The sequence below is a fragment of the Somniosus microcephalus genome, unplaced genomic scaffold, assembly GCF_052327205.1.
Source record: "Somniosus microcephalus isolate GS21.2 unplaced genomic scaffold, FLI_Smic_1.0 unresolved_chr4, whole genome shotgun sequence".
NCBI lineage: Eukaryota > Metazoa > Chordata > Chondrichthyes > Squaliformes > Somniosidae > Somniosus > Somniosus microcephalus.
In genome coordinates, this window is record NW_028225182.1 from 2,093,441 (window position 1) to 2,099,121 (window position 5,681).

At 46.1% G+C, this 5,681-nt stretch overlaps 2 non-coding genes across 2 annotated transcripts; both read left to right on the forward strand.

Annotated features, from left to right (window-relative positions):
• Positions 1 to 399: 399 nt before the first annotated feature.
• Positions 400 to 472, forward strand: trnak-cuu (transfer RNA lysine (anticodon CUU)). Its single transcript has one exon. It is a non-coding gene; the product is annotated as a tRNA-Lys (tRNA).
• Positions 473 to 4,461: 3,989 nt separating this feature from the next.
• trnak-cuu (transfer RNA lysine (anticodon CUU)) lies at positions 4,462 to 4,534 on the forward strand. Its single transcript has one exon. It is a non-coding gene; the product is annotated as a tRNA-Lys (tRNA).
• The last annotated feature ends 1,147 nt before the right edge of the window (positions 4,535 to 5,681 follow it).

Here is a 5,681-nt window from a genome sequence, read left to right on the forward strand (position 1 = left end):
TGCCTTCTCCTGATTCCTCAGTGTCATGCACAGAAGCGCCTGATGCCCTCATTTGTTTAAAGTAACAAGCAGACACAAACACAGGTAATTCGTTCAAAATCTACCCGCAGGTGGCCACAGACACAATAAACAGAGCCAGAGAGACAGACAGAATCGGGAATCTGCGGGAAATAGACAAGCGATATTGACAAGGACTAAAGCGATTTGCGATCAGAAATTTGCCTGAACCCCTGTGGTTAATGAAAGGGATTTTGCTGCTTGAGTTCCTTATACGCCTTGGGCTTCTGGAGAACTTGTTTCGTAGTTTGCAGAAACGCGGCTCAGACATGCTGTTGTGACCGGGCCGGAGCCACAAGGTTCCTGACTGCAATCAGCGACAAGGCAATGTTGCTTCAACCGGCCCGGCTAGCTCAGTCGGTAGAACATGAGACTCTTAATCTCAGGGTCGTGGGTTCGAGCCCCACGTTGGGCGGTAGTTATTTTGTTAAACTTTTATGTTGCTTTCAAAGCGTCATTAATTAAGCGATATCCTTGTTTTGCACAATGAAAGAAATGCGAACTGAGAAAATACTGCAGATGCTGGAAATATGAATTGAAACAGAAAATGCTGGAGATACTCAGCAGGTCAGGCAGCATCTGCGAAGAGAGAAACAGAGGTAACGTTTCAGGTCGATAACCTTTCGTCAGAACTATAAAAAAAAAGGTAATGGAACAGATTTTTAAGCAGTGCAGGGGATTCAATGAGATCATGGCTGATCTCCTGCCTCAATTCCACTCACCGGCCCTATCGCCATATCCCTTGATGCCCTTACCAGTCAGAAATCTACCCACTTCTGTTTTGAATATACCCAATAACTGAGCCTCCACAGCACTCTGGGGAAGAGAATTCCAAAGATTCACCACTTTCTGTGTGAAGAAATGTCTTCTCTCAGTCCTGAATGGCCTAACCTTTATCCTGAGGCTGTGTCCGCTGGTTCTAGACTCCCCAGCCAAGGGAATCATTCTCCCAGCATCCAACCGATCAAACCGTGTAATAATTTTGCATGCTTCATGAGATCCCCTCTCATTCTTCCGAATTCAAGAGATTACAGGCCTAGTTTACTCAATCTCTTAACACAACCGCTTCCCCGAGGCGTGGCTAGTTCTGGAGCACACGCTTTTAGTGCTGCAGACGGAGTGTTGTCGGAGCTCATTGCATTTGCTGTAACTAATCAGCTCAGCTGTTTCTTAATATCGCTTGGAATTAATCGAATTGAATGAAGTCTGGCTTCTCTCAGGATGGTTACAGACACTTCAGCTTTGTCTTTTGTATTCATCCATCTTTTCTGTTTATTTACTCTATCTAATCGTTTTCTTGATTTTAAAACCCTCTGTCAAATTTCCTCTTAGCCGTCTATGCTCTAAGGAGAACAGCTCCAACTTCTCTGGTCTATCCACGTAACGGCAATCGTTCATCACTGGAACCAATGAAGTACAAATGCATCAATGATTTGTTCGCCCCGCACCGAGAGAGACAACATCCAGAGAAAAACATAGGAGGAAATCGATTTCAAGTGGATGCCTACCCGCACTTGGTGCCGAGCTTTCGCGAACACGTCTGTTGTGTTCTCATGTAAAAAATATAATTTTGTCCGAACAGTTTGCCTGGCACGAAAGGATCTGAATTGCAAAGGAGCAGGCATGAAAAGCTGCGTTGATGTGCTTGCTGCCAGGAGGCTGGCAGCAGCTTCCCTGGTGGTCTAGTGGTTAGGATTCGGCGCTTTCACCGCCACGGCCTGGGTTCGAATTCCCGGTCAGGGAACAGTGCGTTTTGGGGCTGTTTGAATTGCCACCATGCAACGCACCCTTACGGAGCAATGCTCCGCCCCTGATTCAACTTTCCACACCGCTGCTCAACATCACTCTTCATACAGCGATACAAAATATACATCCTTGATTTCTGTAAAATGCGTGCTGTTTCAAAGTCAGCAGGAATTGATTTCTGTCAAATTTAGACTGGCTGACTTTAAATGTTGCCAACATTTAACTGCAGCTCACAGTGTCAGGGCAGTCACGGTTTTCATCAGTCTTCCATGTATCTTCTTGCCCACTGCACCTCCCAACAAACTTAGCTTATCACAGGCACGGCTATCGATTAATTCATTGCCAGTGTGAAAAATGCAAATTTTGAAACATACAAACGTGTGCAAGCCTGTAATCAGAGAGTCCGTGGCCCGTGATAACTTGAGCATTAAGATGTTCATTAGCCCTTCCTGTATTGCTCAGTAGCCCACTGCGTGAGGAACTAAGAACCACGGGCATTTTCACTTCTGTGTGGGGCTCAGCACCATACCTGCAGCTGAAGATTGAACTTGATTTGGCTCGTGATCAGTGCGGCTCAGTGAGACTTCGGCCCATCTCTCCCTTCACAACCCATCAGTGTGGAGAAAAGAACAGGGAATTTTACACATGTGTTGTGCTCTGTAACTTTATTTGAACATGTCATTGCATTTCACGCTGTGTCCAACACAGTGAGGTCCCCCGTGCTGTGTCAGCATTGTATCTTTATCAACACTGCAGCTTTACATTAACACAACCTGAGCTCCGAGATCTGGTCGGGTCACATTGCCCGAAGTGAGGAATGAGCGAGAGGGGCAATTCCACCCGGGGATAGAAAAACCTCCAAAAGAACAACAGTATACTGCTTTTGATGTGAAGCCGAAATAGCTCAGTTGGGAGAGCGTTAGACTGAAGATCTAAAGGTCCCGGGTTTCGGTAGGTTTTAGTTACTTTCTGTCTCCTTCACTACAAGAGGAGTGAATGAGGAGAAATTTTACGCTCCTGATGCCGCGTTTCCCAAACGAATGGGAGTGAAACCACATCGGACATGCTGGATCCGGCTCCAACCGTCCGCTGCAGGTGCGAATCCAGTCGGGGTCCCGCCGTCTGCTCTTATACCGGAGCAGTGTTTGTGGGAGGGGCTGTGGTGCGATAATAAATTTTAGAATGAGGTTTGTTAGACCATAGAGCTGTCTTTCTGTTAGTTTCGATTTACACTCTGCCCAGTTGTATATACGAACAGTTAACAATGTTTAACCGATGTGGTGTGTTCAATGATTGTGCAGTAACTCGGTCACCCAGTGTGAGGCTGAAAGACAATCTCGCAGCCTGGGTGCGAGCCTGGCCAACAAGAGCATTGTGGCCGGTTAGCCCAGTTGGTGAAAGCCTGGTGTTAATAACGACAAGGTCGCGAGTTTGATCCCCGTACTGGCCATCAGCATGTTTTCATAATTTTACACTTTTCCCGCACATTTCAAATACAAACTTTATAAGGAAGCCAATGCACACAGACTCACGGGGGATTTATTTGGATTATCATCCATTGCACCTTTGCCACCGGGGCTGAGAGACACATCTTTCTGTTTATTTGTCATTCTGGGTTTGCTATTGAACGTTGAACAGGTGGCCTGTTCCCGATAAGGTTAACAGGCAGGTAATAGACAGACAGAGCAGCTCTGACCCCGCGAGATGGGCAAAAGGCTTCAGTTCAGGACAAATGCATCAATGAAATGTTCGCCGGCACCGAGAGAGACAACATCCAGAGAAAACCACTGAAGGAAATCGATTTCAAGTGGATGCCTACCCGCACTTGGTGCCGTGCTTTCGCGAACACGTCTTTTGTGTTCTCATGTTAAAAATATCATTTTGTCCGAACAGTTTGCCTGGTGCGAAAGGATCTGAATTGCAAAGGAGCAGGTAGGAAACACTGCATTGCTGTGCTGTGCTTGCTGGCAGGAGACTTGCTGCAGCTTTTCTGGTAGTCTAGTGGTTAGGATTCAGGCACTTTTACCGCCGCGGCCCGGGCTCGATTCCCGGTGAGGAAACAGTGCGTTTTGGGGCTGGTTGAATTGCCACCATACAACGCTGAAATAGCTCAGTTGGGAGATCGATTAGATTTGAACACGCAGACTTTCCTGATGCTGGAGTCAGATGCGCTACCTTTGCACCATGAGGTCCACAACATAACCACGGATGTTCGTAGTTTGTATATATACTCGTTCCACAAACACTGTTTCATTCCTCCTGCCTTCTCCTGATTCCTCAGTGTCATGCACAGAAGCGCCTGATGCCCTCATTTGTTTAAAGTAACAAGCAGACACAAACACAGGTAATTCGTTCAAAATCTACCCGCAGGTGGCCACAGACACAATAAACAGAGCCAGAGAGAAAGAAAGAATCGGGAATCTCCGTGAAATAGACAAGCGATATTGACAAGGACTAAAGCGATTTGTGATCAGAAATTTGCCTGAAACCCTGTGGTTAATGAAAGGGATTTTGCTGCTTGAGTTCCTTATACGCCTCGGGCTTCTGGAGAACTTGTTTCGTAGTTTGCAGAAACGCGGCTCAGACATGCTGTTGTGACCGGCCGGAGCCACAAGGTTCCTGACTGCAATCAGCGACAAGGCAATGTTGCTGCAACAGGCCCGGCTAGCTCAGTCGGTAGAGCATGAGACTCTTAATCTCAGGGTCGTGGGTTCGAGCCCCACGTTGGGCGGTAGTTATTTTGTTAAACTTTTATGTTGCTTTCAAAGCGTCATTAATTAAGCGATATCCTTGTTTTGCACAATGAAAGAAATGCGAACTGAGAAAATACTGCAGATGCTGGAAATATGAATTGAAACAGAAAATGCTGGAGATACTCAGCAGGTCAGGCAGCATCTGCGAAGAGAGAAACAGAGGTAACGTTTCAGGTCGATAACCTTTCGTCAGAACTATAAAAAAAAAGGTAATGGAACAGATTTTTAAGCAGTGCAGGGGATTCAATGAGATCATGGCTGATCTCCTGCCTCAATTCCACTCACCGGCCCTATCGCCATATCCCTTGATGCCCTTACCAGTCAGAAATCTACCCACTTCTGTTTTGAATATACCCAATAACTGAGCCTCCACAGCACTCTGGGGAAGAGAATTCCAAAGATTCACCACTTTCTGTGTGAAGAAATGTCTTCTCTCAGTCCTGAATGGCCTAACCTTTATCCTGAGGCTGTGTCCGCTGGTTCTAGACTCCCCAGCCAAGGGAATCATTCTCCCAGCATCCAACCGATCAAACCGTGTAATAATTTTGCATGCTTCATGAGATCCCCTCTCATTCTTCCGAATTCAAGAGATTACAGGCCTAGTTTACTCAATCTCTTAACACAACCGCTTCCCCGAGGCGTGGCTAGTTCTGGAGCACACGCTTTGAGTGCTGCAGCCGGAGTGTTGTCGGAGCTCATTGCATTTGCTGCAACTAATCAGCTCAGCTGTTTCTTAATATCGCTTGGAATTAATCGAATTGAATGAAGTCTGGCTTCTCTCAGGATGGTTACAGACACTTCAGCTTTGTCTTTTGTATTCATCCATCTTTTCTGTTTATTTACTGTATCTAATCGTTTTCTTGATTTTAAAACCCTCTGTCAAATTTCCTCTTAGCCGTCTATGCTCTAAGGAGAACAGCTCCAGCTTCTCTGGTCTATCCACGTAACGGCAATCGTTTATTACTGGAACCAATGAAGTAAATCTCTTCTGTGCTCTCTTCAAATCCTTCATGTCCTTCTGAAAGTGCGGCGCCCAGAATAGGACTCAATACTCCAGCTGCAGCCCAACTAGTATATTATATTATGGTTATCCACAACTTCATGCCGTTTGGACTTCATGTTTCT